The sequence below is a fragment of the Petromyzon marinus genome, unplaced genomic scaffold, assembly GCF_048934315.1.
Source record: "Petromyzon marinus isolate PM22_M1 ecotype Great Lakes invasive population unplaced genomic scaffold, UKy_Petmar_22M1.pri1.0 PM_Scaffold_14, whole genome shotgun sequence".
NCBI lineage: Eukaryota > Metazoa > Chordata > Hyperoartia > Petromyzontiformes > Petromyzontidae > Petromyzon > Petromyzon marinus.
In genome coordinates, this window is record NW_027423102.1 from 810,315 (window position 1) to 831,561 (window position 21,247).

Consider the following 21,247-nt stretch of genomic DNA (forward strand, 5'->3'; position numbering starts at 1 on the left):
TCTCACCCACTCAGACAACCACCCACTCAACCACACACTAACTGATCAATCCACTCATTCACCCACCCACCAACTCACCCAACCCCTCACTCACGCAACCCCTCACCTCCACCCACCCAACCTCCCACTCTCACCCTACTACTCAATCACCCACTCAATTTACAAACTCAATCACCGACTCCATCACCCATCCACCCATACTGACCCACCCCCTAACTCACCCGCACACCCACTCAGCCACCCAATAATTCACCCACTCACTCACCCCAATTATCCAACAACCTACCCACTCAACTCACCCACCCCTTCACTCATTCACACAGCCACTTAACTTCCCACGCTCACCCACCCATACAACCATTAAATTACACATCCACTCACCCCCTCAACCTCCCACAATCATCCACTCACCCACCAACTCATCCACACACACACTCACTAAACCACAAACACTCATTCACCTACCCCTCCGTTCAGCCATTCAATCACACGATGATTGATTAAATCACTAACCCACCCACTCGCTCCCCCACTCACTCCCCCACCCACTTATGCACTCCCCAACCCACTCACGCACTCCCCAACCCACTCATCCTCTCACTTACCCACCCATGCACGCACTCACTGACTCACCGAGCCATTTACACAATTAACAATGCACTTACCAAATCACCCATGCATCCACTCACCCACTCAAACTCCCCCACCCACTCACCATCCGTCTCACTCACCCACTCGACCCCCCTCACTCACCCACTCGACCTCCCACACTCACCCACCTACTCACCAACCCACTCTCTCATCCAACCATTCATTCACACCCTCAACCTCCCACATTCGCCCACTCGGCCACCTACCAACTAACTCAACCACATACACCCGCTCACTCAACATTACCCACTCACCCTCTACCCACGCAATCAATCAATGCCTCCTTCACTCACCCAACCTGTCGCTCACCCAACCCCTCAGCCACCTACCTCCGTCTCAAGCCTCAGTGCAGTCCAAGCTCCAGGAGGGCCTCCTCCTCCTCGAACCCGCCGAGGTTGGGTCCCGTGTACGTGCCCTCGTGGCCCCGCACGCTCACGCGCACACGGGGTCGCGCGTTTGTTCTCGCCACGCGAACCTCGGCCGTTATCTCCCACCCGAGTCCCCGCCCACTGGGGCCCCATTAGGGTCCCCGTCGGGGGGAACAATGAGGTGTCCATCCGCTGTGTCTCCTCCCCTCTCGACCCCGCTAGGACCCCCTGCGCCGCTCACGATATCCCCCCAGGAGGACCCTGTCCCTCCTGTTTCCATCTCGCGGGGTCGCCTCTCCGCACTCCCGCGCTTCAGCAGGCTCAGTGCTTGCACCACCATGCGGTGATCCTCAGAACCTGCGGGGGTGGACGAGGGTGGGGGGGATCATCATCGTCAGCAGCAGATGCAGCATCATTATTATTATAAGCAGCTACAGCAAGTCGCAGCATCATAATCATCATCTGAATTACCACCACCACTAGCAGGAGCACTATCATCACCATCTTCAACTTGCCAAGCCATCATCATTACATCATCACCAGATTAATAGTTCTCTACCATCACCATGCGTAGAGACATTATCATTATAATCACTATCTCCTGCATATCCTAATCTCAACATAATTATCGTTAACATTATAATCAAGATCATATCGATCAACGCACCGGTGTAAATTGTTCTAGTTGTATTCAATACAAATCAGTTAATATTTGCATCACTCGAACGTGCCACACCACTGCTCCACTCCCCGCTGCCCTTCTCCATCCTCCCCCTTGCTCCTTGGCCCCTTACCATCTGCCAACTGCCCCCTTGCTGCCCGGGCTCGTGGGTACCCTCTGAGGATTTGTATTCAGCTGTAATATCGAGGCTAGAATACATTTCCGCGTGATAAGCCACTTCGTTGAGTTATCATTTGTGATAGGCAGGTCGCTTCAGAGAAACATCTATATAGCTCAGTGAGCTTTACCGGGTAAAATACAAAATTGTTTAGTTTTTTTGTCTGATGGTAAGGTACCACGCAAACCACCACCATCATGACTGCTGTCAGGCTCCGTAGAGCAGGGTGCGTGTTTGTTGTCATCGTCTACAAGAGCTACACGTGGCAAACCGGGGGTGCTGTCGCATGGCTCGGCGATTGCGCATTTGCAGAATTAATCTGGCAAGGGTCACATGATCAGAAAAGGGGCAGTCCAGCAACATGAACCCTTGCACTGTGCCGCTCCCCACACCTGCAACCAACCAGCGTGGTGAAGTATGGTCAAATACACCGCAACGATCCGCTAGGTTGTGGCGGTCCCCATACAGCAGCGGAATCGTGAAAGGGCCATAGCGTGGTCGCACATCCATCGTCCCACGTGATACCACCTGCGGGGCACGCCTCGCAACGCTCAGGTGAGCGTTACCTGCACTCGCTTCCTGCCGGATAGCTTCAACCACCTGCCAGCCATCGTATCCCGAGGGGAGGTCGGGTCGCTTCATTTGCTCGTCGCTCCACAATTGGAAGTTCCTGGCAAAGGTGCGCGAGGTGGATGAGCTGGAGTCCTGTCTGTGAGCGTGTGGGTTTAGCACGCTGCGCTACAATGAATCCGGCGACCCGAGCTCGATTCCCGCTTACAGCCACCATCACCAGTACGTCCTGGATCTCGAGAGGTCGGTTCAGCCTTAAATTAGTATCTGGTACGATGTGTACACATCGCAACTCGGGAGAAAAAGGTAGCTCAGGGTGGTCCCGGCCACCCACACAGAACATTTGTGAAACCCAGAGATTATGCGTGAAAAACGTGCAGATCATTAGAAAAACAGGCAAATATCTTGCGTGATATCAAATATGGATCATGCGTAAAACACATACCGATCATACGCAAGAAACACACACTCAGGCAATGTATGAAAACACACTCATATGCTGCTGTAGGATACGTTGGTTCAGCAGATGTACAGGGTGATGGATTACAATGTAAAGTTTTTTTAAATGGCGATGAAGAATATTGTCCATTCATTTGCAGTCCAGCCGTACACTCATTCATTCACGTGCTATCTTTTCGTCTATGCATCGGTCAATCCGCAAGTCAATTATGCAAGAGGACTCAGTCCCCCCCTGCCCCGCCCCCCTCTGCAAGTAGTAGCAGCTCCCTGCACCACCCAGCTAACCCCACACTGCATGCCGCGTTCTGCGCGATGCCTCAAGTTCAAGGTCGTGTGGGTAACACATTACCGTGGTGATTATTGGAAATGTAACTTTTTATTTTACCAGGTAAGTGAGCCATATAGCTCTTTTTAAGAAGCGATCTGGTCACAAATGTTAGTTTTAACGGAGTGGCTCATGTTGTGGAAATTTATAGCAGTAAAATACTCTAAACCAGGGGTCTCAAACTCGCGGCCCGCAGGCCAATTGTGGCCCGCGGAACGATATTTTGTGGCCCACTATTTTGCCATCAATTATTTATTTATTTATATTTATTATATTTTTTTTACCATAGCTCAGGCTCGTGACAGCTTCCGGTGTTTGTTGACAAGTTAGCCAACGCGAATTAGCAACGTTAGTCACTTGGTTGAAACGTGATTCCGGAGTGACACCAAGTGGAAGGAAAATATATCCTGTCACCCTGTGCAAGGTACAGAGGACTTAGGAAGTGGGCGGACTCAACAAGTGTAATCAGTGACCTAATAAAGACAACAGAGTGTTGCAATAGGAAAGGTAAAATAATTACATGGATAGCAAATAGCATGAGATGGGTGGCAAGAACAGAAGCCAAATGTTGGTTAGAACCTGAATATTATAAAGAAGTTATAGATTATTATTACAAGAGAAACAAAGAAAAGGAAAAAGGACAGATATGTGCAATCGCAAAAGAAAATAATTTACCAAGAACAATTTAATCAAAAAGAGCAAGAAATTAAAAGATATAAAACATGAGACAATGCACTTGATGTTAAGAATTAAGACAGGTGGAGTAACATGGACACCAGAGTTAGCTCAATGGCATCCAGAGAGATTCGTTAGAGCAGAAAGATATGTAGGATGTGAACAAAAAGAAAATCTAGATCACTTTATTTATGAATGTGAAAGGTATAAACACCTGAGAGAGAACACGATTGATGAATTAAATAATGATAAGAAAAACGAAGTGCTCAAAAAAGCATGAACAATGATAAAGTTTTCAAATACCTCTCAGAATATATAGAAAGGGCATACTAAATAAGATCCCAAATACTCAGGTATTGGGATAAAAACATGTAAATATATCACCCCCACCTTCCCTGAGCTTTCCAGGATGTTCAAGCGGACCATGTGCCTTTTTGGGAGCACATATCTGTGTGAAAAAGCTCTTTTGCACCATGAACTTTAATAAGTCAAAGTACAGGTCCAAACTTACTGATGAGCATTTCAAGCCATACTGAGGGTCTCAATTGCTTCCTCCCTCAAGCCAAATGTGGCTCAGCTGTGTAAGAAGAGGAAGCGCTGCCAGGTCTCTGGAAGCATGGAGTAGGTAAGAGAAGCCTATGTTCTGAAGAACCGTTCATGTTCTGAACTGTTATTAATAAAGATTGAGAAGATTGGATTACTTGCACTTTTTTGTAATACTTGATGCGGCCCAGCCTCACCCAGACTCTACCTCCAGCGGCCCCCAGGTAAGTTGAGTTTGAGACTCCTGCTCTGAACGCATGTTTCTAAATATGGAGGGAAAAACTGGAAGACCTGGAGAACAATCCACGCGACCACGGGAGAGAGAGAGACATGCAAACTCCAAATATACAGGCGTCAGGGTCCAGATCTAACTCACGACCAATTGCATACCAGGTGAAGGAGTTAACATCCCACCACCGCGGCACCCTTATGTACCAGGTTACACAGTCACGGACTCAAATGAAGACACAGTCCCTTCATTTAACAGTCTGTTCGATAAATAAGTGCTGTTAGCGAGCACCTATTAAGGCTAGCATGCCACACGAGGGGGTGGGTGGTCAGTTTTACCCAGGATAGCCCTACTGGCTCTTTTCAGGAGGGTTCTACCACATTTCCCAGCAATGATTACTAGGCACAGTATATTCCAACTGGGTAATTTGCGGGCAATTGTATTTAATTCGGTTAATCTGGTCCATGACGCTGGGATCTTCAACGTCCACTGAATCAGACGGCACATGGTGCCTTTGCGGTGAACACGCCTGTAGCATTAAACAGGGCGGCCGCTGGATTCAAACCGCGAACATCTACGACAAGCGGCACACGTACAACTGCTACAGACACACGCCGAGTGTGTAATCACTCAATATGTGAGTGATTACACGCAATATTGTTGTGTGATTAAACACAACGTTGTTGTGTGTGTAATCACACACAAAAATATTGATGAGACGCAACGACGTTGTGTTGAGTGTAATCACAAACAACAACGTTGTGTTGAGTGTAATCACTCAAAACGACATTGTGTTGAATGTAATCACTCACAACGACGTTGTGTTTAGTGTAATCACTAACAACGACGTTGTGTTTAGTGTAATCACTAACAACGACGTTGTGTTTAGTGTAATCACTAACAACGACGTTGTGTTGAGTGTAATCACTTACAACAGCGACGTTGTGTTGAGTGTAATCACAGGCAACAATGTTGATGACACACAGCGTCCAACAGAGGGCGTCGTAGTCGTGCCATGGGGAGGCGGCGAGTGATGAACGCCACTGCGGCGCCGCAAAGAGATCAGAGCCGTGATATTTATTTATTTGTACACTGGAGGAGGAATCCGATGAGCTACGAAGTTCTTTATCACAAACGTCCAGCGTCTTGGCCGTCACGATAGAACGAGGCCGATAAACGTGGAGGTATAAATGAGGGTGATGCTAAGTCGGTGTGCCGTGCCCTAAGTGAGGTTGCCATGGGCGTGTGTGTTGGCCGTGTCAGGAGCGGGTGAGGAGGACGAGGCAAGGGGTGAGGAGGACGAGGTGAAGGGTAAGAAGAACGAGGTCAGGAGGTGAGGGGTGAGGACGAGATGAGGTGTGAGGAGGACGAGGAGAGGGGTGAGGAAAACGAGGAATGAAGAGAACGAGGGGTGAGGAGGACGAGGGGTGAGGAGGACGAGGGGTGAGGAGGACGAGGGGTGAGGAAGACGAGGGGTGAGGAAGACGAGGGGTGAGGAGGACGAGGGGTGAGGAGAGTGAGGGGTGAGGAGTAAGAAGAACGAGCTGTGGGGGTGAGGACGAGGTGAGGGGTGAGAACGAGGTGAGGGTTGAGGACAAGTGAGATGGACGAGGTGAGGGGTGAGAATGAGGCGAGGGGTCGAGAGGACGAGGTGAGGGGTCAAGCGGACGACGTGAGGGGTAAGGAGGACGAGGTGAGGGGTGAGGAGAATGAGGAGCAGGGTGCGGTGGACGAGCGAGGGGTGAGGAGGACGAGGGGCGAGGAGGACGGGGGGTGAGAAGTAAGAAGAACGAGGTGTGGGGTGAGGAGGACGAGGGGTGAGGAGGACGAGGTGAGGGCTGAGGAGAGCGAGTCGTGAGAGCGAGGGGTGAGGAGAGCGAGGGGTGAGGACAGCGAGGGGTGAGGAGGACGAGGGGTGAGGAGGTGAGGAGCAGGGTGCGGTGGACGAGCGAGGGGTGAGGACGGGGGGTGAGAAGAAAAACGAGGTGTGGGGGTGAGGACGAGGGGTGAGGAGAGCGAGGGGTGAGGAGAGCGAGGGGTGAGGAGGACGAGGGGTGAGGAGGACGAGGGGTGAGGAGGACGAGTCGAGGGGTGAGGAGGAAGAGGTGAGGGGTAAGAAGAACGCGGTGTGGGTGAGAAGGACGAGGTGAGGGGTGAGGTGGGCGAGGCGTGAGGATGACGAGGCGCGGGGTGCGGTGGACGAGGTGAGGTGAGGGGTGAGGAAGACGAGCCGAGGGGTGAGGAGAACGAGGGGTGAGTAGAACGAGCGGTGAGGAGGACAATGTGTGAGGAGGACGAGGGGTGAGGAGGGTGAGGTGAGGGGTGAGTAGGACGAGTCGAGTGGTGAGGAGGACAAGATGAGGGGTAAGAAGAACGAGGTGTGGGGTGAGGAGGACGAGGCAAATGGTGAGAACAGCAAGGGGAGGGGAGGACGAGGAGTGAGGACGAGCTAAGGGTGAGGAGGACGAGGCGAGGGAGAGGTGAGGGGTGAGAAGGACGAGGTGAGCGGTGAGGACGACGACGGGTGAGGAGGACGAGCTGAGGTGAGAGGACGAGTCGAGGGGTGAGGAGGACGAGGTAAAAGGTGAGGCGGACGAGGGGTGAGGAGAGCGATGGGTGAGGAAGATGAGGCGAGGGGTGAGGAGGACGAGGGGTGAGGAGGACGAGGTGAGGGGTGAGGAAGACGAGCTGAGGGGTGAGGAGGACGAGGGGTGAGGAGGACGAGCTGAGGGGTAAAGCGGATGAGGTGAGGGGTGAGGAAGACGAGGTGATGGGTGAGGATGAGGTGAGGGGTGTGGACGAGGTGAAAGGTCAAGCGGACGACCTGAGGGGTGAGGACGAGGTGAGGAAGACGAGCTGAGGGGTGAGGAGGACGAGGTGAGGAGGACGAGGGGTGAAGAGGACGAGCTGAGGAGGACGAGGTGACGGGTGAGGAGGACGAGGTGAGGGTGAGGAGGATGAGCTGAGGGGTAAAGATGACGAGGCAAGGGGTGAGGACGAGGCGAGGACGAGGTGAGGGGTGAGGAGGACGAAGTGAGGGGTGAGGAGGATGAAGTGAGGGGTGAGTACGAGGCGAGGGGTGAGGAGAACGAGGGGTGAGGAGGACGAGGCGAGGGGTGAGGTGAAGAGGACGAGCTGAGGAAGACGAGGTGAGGGGTGAAGAGGACGAGGTGAGGGGTGAGGAGGACGAGGTGAGGGGTGAGGAGGACGAGGTGAGGGGTGAGGAGGACGAAGTGAGGGGTGAGGAGAACGAGGGGAGAGGAGAACGAGGGGTGAGGAGGACGAGGCGAGCGGTGAGGAGGAGGCGAGGGGTGAGAACGAGGGTTGAGGAGGACGAGGCGATGGGTGAGGAGGACGAGGTGATGGGTGAGGACGAGGTGAGGAGAGCGAGGGGTTAGAGAAGGACGAGGTGAGGGTGAGGAGGATGAGCTAAGGGGTAAAGATGACGAGGCAAGGGGTGAGGACGAGGCGAGGACGAGGCGAGGACGAGGTGAGGGGTGAGGAGGACGAAGTGAGGGCGAGGTGAGGGGTGAGGAATACGAGCTGAGGGATGAGAAGGACGAGGTGAGGGGTGAGGAGGACGAGGTGAGGGGTGAGAACGAGGGGTGAAGGTGAACGGGGTGAGGAGGACGAGGCGAGATGCGAGGACGGGGTGAGGACGAGGTGAAGGGTGAGGAGGAGGTGATGTTTGATTCGTGACAAAACATGTAATAAAGTTATTAATAACAATCTGAATTATAGTCAATTATTCACGTCTACTACAGAGAGTGCAGGTAGCCGTGTGAGGATGAGGTGAGAACGAGGTGAGGGGTAACGACGAGGTGAGTAGAACGAGAGGCGAGGGGTGAGAACGGGGTGAGGGTTGAGGACGACGGGTGAGGTGGACGAGGTGAGGGGTGAGGATGAGTCGAGAGGTGAGGGGTGAGGATGAGTCGAGGGGTGAGGAGGACGAGGTAAAACGTGAGGCAGACGAGGAGTGAGGAGGACGATGGGTGAGAAAGATGAGGCGAGGGGTGAGGAGGACGAGGGGTGAGGAGGACGAGGGGTGAGGAGGACGATGGGTGAGGAGGACGAGGGGTGAGGAGAGTGAGGGGTGAGGAGTAAGAAGAACGAGCTGTGGGGGTGAGGACGAGGTGAGGGGTGAGAACGAGGTGAGGGTTGAGGACAAGTGAGGTGAACGAGGTGAGGGGTGAGAATGAGGTGAGGGGTGAGAATGAGGTGAGGGGTCAAGAGGACGAGGTGAGGGGTCAAGCGGACGACGTGAGGGGTAAGGAGGACGAGGTGAGGGGTGAGGAGGATGAGGAGCAGGGTGCGGTGGACGAGCGAGGGGTGAGGAGGATGAGAAGTGAGGAGGACGGGGGGTGAGACGTAAGAAGAACGAGGTGTGTGGGTGAGGAGGACGAGGCGAGGGCTGAGGAGAGCGAGGGGTGAGGACGGGGGGTGAGAAGAAAAACGAGGTGAGGACGAGGGTTGAGGAGAGCGAGGGGTGAGGAGAGCGACGGGTGAGGAGGACGAGGGGTGAGGAGAACGAGGGGTGAGGAGGACGAGAGGTAAGGAGGTGAGGGGTGCGAAGGACGAGTCGAGGGGTGAGGAGGAAGAGGTGAGGGGTAAGAAGAACGCGGTGTGGGTGAGAAGGACGAGGTGAGGGGTGAGGTGGGCGAGGCGTGAGGATGACGAGGCGCGGGGTGCGGTGGACGAGGTGAGGTGAGGGGTGAGGAAGACGAGCTGAGGGGTGAGGAGAACGAGGGGTGAGGAGAACGAGCGGTGAGGAGGACGATGTGTGAGGAGGACGATGGGTGAGGAAGATGAGGCGAGGGGTGAGGAAGATGAGGCGAGGGGTGAGGAGGACGAGGGGTGAGGAGGATGAGGGGTGAGAAGGACGAGTCGAGGGGTGAGGAGGACGAGGTGAGGGGTGAGGAAGACGAAGTGATTGGTGAGGATGAGGTGAGGGGTGTGGACGAGGTGAAAGGTCAAGCGGACGACGTGAGGGTTGAGAGGACGAGCTGAGGAGGACGAGGTGAGGGGTGAGGAGGACGAGGTGAGGAGGATGAGCTGAGGGGTAAAGATGACGAGGCAAGGGGTGAGGAGGACGAGGCGAGGACGAGGTGAGGGGTGAGGAGGACGAAGTGAGGGGTGAGGAGGACGAAGTGAGGGGTGAGGAGAACGAGGGGTGAGAACGAGGGTTGAGGAGAACGAGGCGATGGGTGAGGAGGACGAGGTGATGGGTGAGGACGAGGTGAGGAGAGCGAGGGGTTAGAGAAGGACGAGGTGAGGGTGAGGAGGATGAGCTAAGGGGTAAAGATGACGAGGCAAGGGGTGAGGACGAGGCGAGGACGAGGTGAGGGGTGAGGAGGACGAAGTGAGGGGTGAGGAGAACGAGGGGTGAGAACGAGGGTTGAGGAGAACGAGGGGTGAGGAGGACGAGGCGAGCGGTGAGGAGGAGGCGAGGGGTGAGAACGAGGGTTGAGGAGAACGAGGCGATGGGTGAGGAGGACGAGGTGATGGGTGAGGACGAGGTGAGGAGAGCGAGGGGTTAGAGAAGGACGAGGTGAGGGTGAGGAGGATGAGCTAAGGGGTAAAGATGACGAGGCAAGGGGTGAGGACGAGGCGAGGACGAGGTGAGGGGTGAGGAGGACGAAGTGAGGGCGAGGTGAGGGGTGAGGAATACGAGCTGAGGGATGAGAAGAACGAGGTGAGGGGTGAGGAGGACGAGGTGAGGGGTGAGAACGAGGGGTGAAGGAGAACGGGGTGAGGAGGACGAGGCGAGATGCGAGGACGGGGTGAGGACGAGGTGAAGGGTGAGGAGGAGGTGATGTTTGATTCGTGACAAAACATGTAATAAAGTTATTAATAACAATCTGAATTATAGTCAATTATTCACGTCTACTACATAGAGTGCAGGTAGCCGTGTGAGGATGAGGTGAGAACGAGGTGAGGGGTAAGGACGAGGTGAGTAGAACGAGAGGCGAGGGGTGAGAACGAGGTGAGGGTTGAGGACGACGGGTGAGGTGGACGAGGTGAGGGGTGAGGATGAGGCGAGGGGTGAGGATGAGGCGAGCGGTGAGGACGAGGTGAGTAGAACGGGGGTGAGGACGAGGCGAGGGGTGAGGAGAACGAGGTGAGAAGATGAGGGGTGAGGAGGGCGAGGGGTGAGGAGGGCGAGGGGTGAGGAGGGCGAGGGGTGAGGAGGGCGAGGGGTGAGGAGGGCGAGGGGTGAGGAGGGCGAGGGGTGAGGAGGGCGAGGGGTGAGGAGGGCGAGGGGTGAGGAGGGCGAGGGGTGAGGAGGACGAGAGTGAGGAGGACGAGGGCTGAGGAGAGTGAGGGGTGAGGAGTAAGAAGAACGAGTTGTGGGGGTGAGGACGAGGTGAGGGGTGAGAACGAGGTGAGGGTTGAGGACAAGTGAGGTGGACGAGGTGAGGGGTGAGAATGAGGTGAGGGGTGAGAATGAGGTGAGGGGTCAAGAGGACGAGGTGAGGGGTCAAGCGGACGACGTGAGGGGTAAGGAGGACGAGGTGAGGGGTGAGGAGGATGAGGAGCAGGGTGCGGTGGACGAGCGAGGGGTGAGGAGGATGAGAAGTGAGGAGGACGGGGGGTGAGACGTAAGAAGAACGAGGTGTGTGGGTGAGGAGGACGAGGCGAGGGCTGAGGAGAGCGAGGGGTGAGGACGGGGGGTGAGAAGAAAAACGAGGTGAGGACGAGGGTTGAGGAGAGCGAGGGGTGAGGAAGACGAGGGGTGAGGAGAGCGAGGGGTGAGGAGGACGAGGGGTGAGGAGGACGAGGGGTGAGGAGGACGAGGGGTGAGGAGAACGAGGGGTGAGGAGGACGAGAGGTAAGGAGGTGAGGGGTGCGAAGGACGAGTCGAGGGGTGAGGAGGAAGAGGTGAGGGGTAAGAAGAACGCGGTGTGGGTGAGAAGGACGAGGTGAGGGGTGAGGTGGGCGAGGCGTGAGGATGACGAGGCGCGGGGTGCGGTGGACGAGGTGAGGTGAGGGGTGAGGAAGACGAGCTGAGGGGTGAGGAGAACGAGGGGTGAGGAGAACGAGCGGTGAGGAGGACGATGTGTGAGGAGGACGATGGGTGAGGAGGACGAGGGGTGACGAGGGGTGAGGAGGGTGAGGTGAGGGGTGAGTAGGACGAGTCGAGTGGTGAGGAGGACAAGATGAGGGGTAAGAAGAACGAGGTGTGGGGTGAGGAGGACGAGGCAAATGGTGAGGACAGCGAGGGGAGGGGAGGACGAGGAGTGAGGACGAGCTAAGGGTGAGGAGGACGAGGCGAGGGAGAGGTGAGGGGTGAGAAGGACGAGGTGAGCGGTGAGGACGACGACGGGTGAGGAGGACGAGCTGAGGTGAGAGGACGAGCTGAGGTGAGAGGACGAGCTGAGGTGAGAGGACGAGTCGAGGGGTGAGGAGGACGAGGGGTGAGGAGGACGAGGGGTGAGGAGGACGAGGGGTGAGGAGGATGAGGGGTGAGAAGGACGAGTCGAGGGGTGAGGAGGACGAGGTGAGGGGGGAGGAAGACGAAGTGATGGGTGAGGATGAGGTGAGGGGTGTGGACGAGGTGAAAGATCAAGCGGACGACGTGAGGGTTGAGAGGACGAGCTGAGGAGGACGAGGTGAGGGGTGAGGAGGACGAGGTGAGGAGGATGAGCTGAGGGGTAAAGATGACGAGGCAAGGGGTGAGGAGGACGAGGCGAGGACGAGGTGAGGGGTGAGGAGGACGAAGTGAGGGGTGAGGAGAACGAGGGGTGAGAACGAGGGTTGAGGAGAACGAGGCGATGGGTGAGGAGGACGAGGTGATGGGTGAGGACGAGGTGAGGAGAGCGAGGGGTTAGAGAAGGACGAGGTGAGGGTGAGGAAGATGAGCTAAGGGGTAAAGATGACGAGGCAAGGGGTGAGGACGAGGCGAGGACGAGGTGAGGGGTGAGGAGGACGAAGTGAGGGGTGAGGAGAACGAGGGGTGAGAACGAGGGTTGAGGAGAACGAGGCGATGGGTGAGGAGGACGAGGTGATGGGTGAGGACGAGGTGAGGAGAGCGAGGGGTTAGAGAAGGACGAGGTGAGGGTGAGGAGGATGAGCTAAGGGGTAAAGATGACGAGGCAAGGGGTGAGGACGAGGCGAGGACGAGGTGAGGGGTGAGGAGGACGAAGTGAGGGCGAGGTGAGGGGTGAGGAATACGAGCTGAGGGATGAGAAGGACGAGGTGAAGGGTGAGGAGGACGAGGCGAGGGGTGAGAACGAGGGGTGAAGGTGAACGGGGTGAGGAGGACGAGGCGAGATGCGAGGACGGGGTGAGGACGAGGTGAAGGGTGAGGAGGAGGTGATGTTTGATTCGTGACAAAACATGTAATAAAGTTATTAATAACAATCTGAATTATAGTCAATTATTCACGTCTACTACATAGAGTGCAGGTAGCCGTGTGAGGATGAGGTGAGAACGAGGTGAGGGGTAAGGACGAGGTGAGTAGAACGAGAGGCGAGGGGTGAGAACGAGGTGAGGGTTGAGGACGACGGGTGAGGTGGACGAGGTGAGGGGTGAGGATGAGGCGAGGCGAGCGGTGAGGACGAGGCGAGAAGATGAGGGGTGAGGAGGGCGAGGGGTGAGGAGGGCGAGGGGTGAGGAGGGCGAGGGGTGAGGAGGGCGAGGGGTGAGGAGGGCGAGGCGTGAGGAGGGCGAGGGGTGAGGAGGGCGAGGGGTGAGGAGGGCGAGGGGTGAGGAGGGCGAGGGGTGAGGAGGGCGAGGGGTGAGGAGGACGAGGCTAGGGGTGAGGAGGACGAGGCTAGGGGTGAGGAGGACGAGGCTAGAGGTGAGGAGGACGAGGCTAGGGGTGAGGAGGACGAGGCTAGGGGTGAGGAGGACGAGGCTAGGGGTGAGGAGGACGAGGCTAGGGGTGAGGAGGACGAGGCTAGGGGTGAGGAGGACGAGGCTAGGGGTGAGGAGGACGAGGCTAGGGGTGAGGAGGACGAGGTGAGGTCGGTAAGGGAGGTGTCCGTCTCCGGAGTGTTGCATGATATTTGTTGCTATGCTCGATGTTTGGTTGGTGACATAACATTCAATAAAGTTCTAAATAACATCCTGAAAGATAATAAATTACTCGTGTCTGCTGCATAGAGGCCAGGTACCCGCGTTTGCCTTCTGCGTGTGCGTGTAGATAAATCAGAATCTGTATTTTACATGAGTTTTGACGTTCTCATTCACACACGTCCAGAAGGGTCGGGTTAGCCAGTTGCATCAACAACAAAATGCAATTAAAGATACTCGAGTAAGGATTGAGAAAATGTAGTCAAGTCACGAATAAATGTCATGTAAAATCAAACTGTGCAAGCTCATACCTTCTTGTAGATTTGTCAACATCAAATCCAAGCTTGGGCAAGATGGCAAAACACCAACAGTCAAAGTACCATACCAAGACAGTGGCCTCGATTAAATTGCATTCAAACATTGAACTCTCGACACGTGGGTGAAGAGGTTCCGAGTTTCAAATCGCAGACGCAAAAGCCGCGTCGAGAACTTTGAGCCCTGGCTGATACGGAGGCAGCTTCCTCTGCCCCCATAGGGTGCCTGGGGGCACGTGATCTGGCTCCGCCCATGGTAGGCGGGGCCAATTGCGTCACTTCCTGCGCACTCACCTCCGACCCCAATGGCGTTACGTCACTCCGGCAGGGCGAGCGAGCTGAGCGGCTGCGTTTGTCTCTTGCGCCCCCAACAGGAGCCATGAAGTTCTTCAAGAGACGGCAGCAGATGCAAGCGACGCTGGAGACTCCAAATTCGTCAACAGTGGAGGTGAGTGGCGCCACCTCTTGCGTTGGAGTTATACGAAGTAACAAATAGAGTACTGCGATCACATCGAGAAAAAATATTATTTTTTAAAATATTTAAATTTTACTTTAAATTGAGTGCTTGATGCGTGGGTAACGAGGTTCATAGTTTAAGATCACAGATTGAGAGTTTCATCAAGGATTTTAGTCGGAGAAAGCTTTCTCTGGGCAGTTGGTCCTTGTTTGCGTTGCCAAGGTGATAGCATCTCGTGTCAACTGCCATTTCCCAGCAGCTGTGCCTGGGGGTCACGTGACGTTTGGTGACGCAATAAGGCCCGAGCCATTGGCTCCGCCCTTTTTGGGTAAAGCCAGTGACGTAATCCCTGCTATTGATGACGTCATCACTGTATTCGATGCGTTCTTCACTGAAATTGACGTCGTCACTGTAATTGATGACGTCATCACTAATCGATGTCATCGCTGTAGTCGATGGCGTAATCGCTGCATCTGATGACGGCATCGCTGCATTTGATTACGTCAGCGCTGCGGGCTCCTTATCGCTGCGTGGTGGCCTGTAATTCGGGCAAAGCCAGCGATCTGAGCACCTGTGTTTCTTTATCTGCGTCGGCAAGAATATACATGATATTCTTCAACAGACCACAGTTGAGAAAGCAACACATGAGACAATGAATGTGTCAACAGAGTAGGTGCGTAGTGCCACCTCTTGGGGGCCGTCCATAAATGACGTCACGCACTTGGGGGGTTGGCAGACATTTGTGACGATGTGTGACGGGGGGGGGTTAGAGAAATGTGATGTCACATCAAAATGCGCAATTTTAAATAAAAATAGACAACACGTTCTACTTAATTAAATACTTTTTAATAAATGTTCTACAACATCAGAGTGCAGCACCACATTAATACGCACTACAATGGCAATAGTTTAATATGTTTTCTTGTTCATGTTTTTTGTTTGTTGCGGGTGCACCCGATTCAAGGGCTGAATGGCTCACAGGGCTATACCAAATAAATGGAACTGTGAACTAAAGCGATTTGAAGCATGTTTTTTTTTTGGGGGGGGGGGGGGTCTGACTTTTTGTGACACCGTGTGACAAAGGGGGAGGGGTCCAAAATCGCATGACGTCATTTATGGACGGCCCCTTGTGTTTTGATGTCAGAGGAGTTGTACTCGGTAAGAGAGGTAGGGGACAGACAAATCTAGGCTGGAGTGGAGGCCACCACTCTGCCACTTACCAGCTAAAATGCAAACGTGTATGGAATGATAAAAAAAAGCTTTGCCCCAACACCAGATTGACACCTTTTACAAGGCAGCAAGTCCGCATGAACCACAAATACCTGCTAACACCAGTGGCGAGGGATATCTGAGCCAGTGTTGGGACTCCCCTATGTCGACTTAGGCTGAAATGAATACAGGCAGTCTCGCTTAGCGCTCAAGATGCCTATGTGGAGAAGTGAGCATTCAGGAAATCAGCGCGAAAAGGGTTATACCATTATATATGGGGATGACTTCTCGACAGCGTTATCTCTTATGAACAATAAATGAGGGCTTCATTGGAGTATCAGCGCTATTTTATAAGAGTAATAAAACAGATGGTAAACATTCCATCAAACGAATTTTTTTTTTAATAATAGCATCAGGAAGTATTATGTACTGTACTCACCAGTGTAACCGCCATATGCTCACTCACCTCGACCGGCCTTATCACTGGCATGTTGACATTCCCAGACATTTTGGGGCTAAGGCAGAGAGACCAAGGAGGAGCAAACACGTCGGCGGACGAGTTTGTCTTTTAAAAATTGGCGAGCGCTGTGTGGCTCAGAGCGTACTGTGATAAAACTGAATATCAAATTAACCTTATGGCGGGACCCCGAGGTCCCGAATAAACGTAAGTCATTGGCTGAGCGAATGTAAATGAAGATGATGTGGGTGCGTTTCCTAGGCCAGCGCTGCTGCGCATTCTACCACTCTGTTTAGGCTGTGCGGGGAATCGTGGTGTTGCCTTTGCTTGGGTGTGTGGGTGTCAGCCCATCTGTCCTATGTGTGTATACCTGTGTATTAGGCACCTCACTTGCCATGTGCTATGGTGCTGTCTCCACCATCCGATGGCGAATGGCATGTCACGATGCGATTGAAGGCAGGATTTACGCTGGGAGGAGCTAACGTGCCCGTGCCATGTGCCCTTGCTCCCGTCGCAGTTGGAAATGCCGGAAAAGGAAATGCACCACCTGTCCCGGGAGGTGTCGACCCTGCGGGACAATCTGAGCAGGGCAAGAGCGCAGTTCGCCACCCTGCGTGGCTCACTGAGCCAGACAGAGAAGAGTCTCCTCGAGATGCTGCACCAACTCAAGAAAAACCATGCTGAGGAGGTACTGTGGCCACCACCAACCCCCCTGTCCCCTTGTTACACGGAGCACGGCTAAAGTGAAACTTCGTTTGTCAAGATTTCGCCGATCTTACATTTACATGCAAATTTCATCAAGCCCTGCCCACTGACCCTTGAGCTACACCCATCTCAAACCTTTTTAACTCCCTACCTTAGCAGCGCTCCCGCCATATATTTTTTCCTGCCTCGGCAGCTCTCCTGCCATATCCTTCACTTGATGACGATTGCTTGTGTTGCGATCGAAACGTCGTGATATTGTTATTATTTTATTATTTTTGTATCTACATGGCCTTACCGAAAGACCCAAATAATGTGTTCACGTTGTGAAGCTGCGTGGCACACAAGCAGAGATAACAAAACCTCAACATATTCGTCAATAACGCTGCAATGGATATTGCTTTGACTTCTCTGATGTGATGAAGGCCCATTGCCTGAAACATCACCTTTTAGAAGCTCTGCCCTATTAAGTGCATCATTATTGATTCATGCGTTGAGTTTTTATTCAGAGTTACGATCTGAACGTCAAGGAAATGGCACATTAAATGAGTGCATTCTGGGAGGTAGCTAGGTGCCCCAGGGGTCAGACATGCTGTGCCAGCATGGCTGAGATGCCAGGATTGAATGTGGATTACAGCCGCCCAACCACAGTGATTAAACCGGATTCTCAAGCATAGTGGTCTCAGCCTAGTTGCAAATGAGTGCACAAAAAACCCATCGAATTATATTTTGGTTCCGTAATAAATTTTGCTAAATTCACTGTAGCGAGTGGTCCATGGTTTTATTCCCAATAATGTTGAAAACGAAAGATAAAAGCAGATCAAACTAAATTTTTGTATCATAGCATCTCCCCACATAATGTGCATGTATTATGTTTTATTGATTAATACATCTGTACGGTGCTGACCAGCATGGGGAAGTATAGTCAAACACATTCCCATGACCGACATGGTGTGAGGAGGCGTTGTGAGTTATTTGTTTTGAATATTGACTCAATTTGAAGATGAACATTTGGGTGCAACGAGTTTCTTCATTATCTTATGATGAAGAACGTTGCCATGTTGTATGCACGCTTACCAATCGTTGATTGATGTATACAATGTATCATGGTTCTATTTTTTGACTTTCTATTATCATTCTAAATATTTTAAACGTGATTGTGGTATGTTCAATAAGACCACAGGTGTTTACCTTGCATATTTTTGTAGTTCTTGATTTGTTTACAATAGAATCTCAATTTCTTATTTTCATCTTGAAAAGCATTCACTGCACGTGTGCGTCCGTCTGCATGCGAGGCGCCTGTATGTGCGTCTCTGTACTCAATGCCCGTGTCTCCGCATTCTTATCTTGTCTCCCTCTGCATGTTCTGCCTTTGGCTATGTACATCTCTCTCCACATGCACTGTCTTTCCATAATGTGTCCAAATTTGTATGACTTGCTTGTGTCTTTGTGTGTATGTCTCTGCATCTGTAATTTATTTTCTTGTGCCTCCTGCCCATGTCTATAGTCTCTTATCTCTCTGTACAACTACATGCTCCGTGTGTCTGTATGTCTGTACCTGTCCTCATCTGCACGCTGCATGTGTCTGTGATGAAGGGCTGCCCACCTATGCATGCACGTGCCTGTGACACTGTGCCCTTCTGCCCGTGAGCAGCTAATGGCACACTCGCAGGCCATCAACAGCCTGCAGGTGGAGTTGGAGGCAGTGCGGTGGGGCGAGCGCGAGGAGCAGCTGAGGCGTGAGCACGATGCGACTCTGCATCTGGCATACATAGAGCTGGCCGAATATCGTGCATCACATATGCACGACGATTCAGAGTACGACGCTCACGTTGTGCACATCACGGTCCTCCAGAAGGTGAGGCCTCCACTCTCGCAACAGCCACCCCCCTTCTTGCAACAGCAATGTGTCCTGCCCAAGCCCACTTATTTTCTCAATATTTTGGATGAATGCTAAACAATTTATTAATATATTCAAATTACATGTTGTAATTACGTGTAATTTAGATGCTGCCCGTCTCCGCCCGCAGGCGCTGAAGGATCGTGACGAGCTGCTGCGGCGCTCAGAGGCAGACCTGGTGGCGGCGCGGGAAGAGGCGCGAGAGCGCGGGACTGAAACCGAGCGGCTGGGCACCGAGGCCGCGGAGCTGAGAGCGAACATGCGCGACCTCTTTACCAACCAAGAGGTGCAGCAGACCGAGGTGGACAACCTGCGGCATGAAGTACTGGAGCTGCAGCAACGACTGCAGGAGGCTAACGCTTGCTGCGAGGAGACCGGTGGGTAGGGGCCTGTGCTCCAAAATCTTTCTGAATCCACGGACCCATTGAACACTAATTTTTGTCGAGCACTGTGCACCAATAACTTCTTTTTACGAGTTAAAACGAGTAATTCCTCGTTTTTACTTCATTTCCCACGTGGACCACTTCTGCTGTCTAACATAGGACTGCACTGGGTTTACTAACTGCTCTCTCACTAGGCCCTTCCTGTGCATATATTATTATTCTGGACCCTGTGTTTGCATGCAAGCTGGTGAATAGGTCTGAGGGACCTCAGACCTATTCTGTCTGCTACTACTCCCGCTGCTGGTACTCTTCCTCCTGAGCTGCTGCTCCTTCTCTGTCTGCTGCCACTGGTGGCTGTACTGTCTTCATCGCCATGGTTTTGTGTCCCTTCCGACAGGCAATTCTCTGGAGCAACAGACGGACTTTCTCAAGGCCGAGCTGGGAGTCTCCAGGGCAGAGGAGGCCGCGAGGGCACAGGAGGTGGTGCAGCTGCAGCACACACTTCAGCACACGGATGCTGAGATGGAGTGCATGCACGGCCAGATCGCCGGGCTGCAGCACCAGGTAACCAGAGCCTTATGCGGCAGCCCCCGCACCTCCATGTGTGTGCATGAGGCCTGTCCTCATCGCCTGAGCAGTGCACCATCGCATGTTAGAGAATGTTTTTTTAGGTAAAGTCACGTAGAAATAAGAAATAATAAAATTAATAATAAAACACCAAAGAATAATTCCTGCAGTCACGAAAGCTCCAAATTCAAGTTTCATTTCGATTTAAAGCTTTCGTGACTGCAATGATTCATCTTCTTTGGTTCTTTCGGTAAAGTCACGTAGAATGAGAATAAAATAATAAATTGATAAAATAAAATAACACAATAATATTCTCACGACGTTTCGGCCACAACAACCTGATGAAGGCCGCTTGTGTTGTGGCCGAAACGTCGTGAGAATATTATTGTGTTATTTTATTTTATCAATTTATTATTTTATTCTCATTCTACGTGACTTTACCGAAAGAACCAAAGAAGATGGTTCAAGTTTCATGTTAGAGAATGGTTTGCAGAAGCATAAATCACATAACTACTTCTGAGAAATATTTAAGTGCCCTCTGGTACCCACACAATAGGAGGAAATACTTTGATATCTGCCCTGCTATGGAGAGTAATGAGTAATGTTCATCACAAAACAGTCTGATCTTTGGTTTTCAGAGCTGGAACTTAGCTCGATTTAGTGTAAAGCCGACATTGTTTTCATGGGCTTTTCTGTGAAGTCATTGATGATCAGGCTGACATCATTAACTCACTGCACATGTGAACCTGGCTTAATCACAGGTGGCTGAAACCTGAAGTGGTTATATAAGTAATATGGATGCAGCCAGGAAGGCAGACAGCCAGAATGGTTTTTTTTTCGAATGTAGTATGATAATGCATTTCTACATGGCAAAAGGTATAATTGTGACCACAGGATCGGTCCTCCCCTCATGGCTCTTAATTTTGTCTGCAGATAGGTGAATGTTGGATGAGGTAATTACACTAGACAAGGCAATCCCTGACTAGGCCTTTAACTAATTCACTCCCTCTCATAATTTGTCATGATTCAGAGTTGCGAATGTATTTTCTCACATTTTAATACTTTCAGTTAGAATGAATACAATTTAATTATGAAGTCAGCTGCAGTTTACAGGACTTTTTCTAAAATGTGATTGGCTTGCATTTGTTAGAGAAACAATATAGGCTTGCAGACACACAGCTATATGCACACCACAGAGTTTAAATGACTTAAGTGGTAATTATTTATCTGTTTGCAAGCCGGGCTTAATTACAGCTGGGTCTTTTCCAACCCAGAAAATATTTCCACATTCTGCACACCATATTCAGTATACTTCCCCAGACATGAATCCAACATTGTGGAACGTGTGCGTGCCTGTAGCTGAAGGAGTCGGAGGGGCACGTCCAGGCACTTGGGATGGAGAAGGCGCAGCAGCAGGACGCGCATCGGAAAGAGGCCTGCGAGCTGGCGACAGGGCTGGAGGAGGTCCGGCTCACCCTTACCGATGCTTTTAAGCAGTTCGAGCGCAACTCCAAGAAGGTATCGGCTCGCAAGGGCACGCGTGGTGAAGCCGCGATTGGCACTGAAGAGGGGCGCCACGGTGGC

At 52.6% G+C, this 21,247-nt stretch overlaps 1 long non-coding RNA gene across 1 annotated transcript; it reads right to left on the minus strand.

The window, feature by feature from the left end:
- Positions 1-610: 610 nt before the first annotated feature.
- Positions 611-14,359, minus strand: LOC142922674 (uncharacterized). Its single transcript, XR_012940223.1, has 3 exons — positions 13,986-14,359; positions 2,425-2,528; positions 611-1,376 (listed from the first exon to the last, which is right to left on the minus strand). It is a non-coding gene; the product is annotated as an uncharacterized LOC142922674 (long non-coding RNA).
- Positions 14,360-21,247: the final 6,888 nt, after the last annotated feature.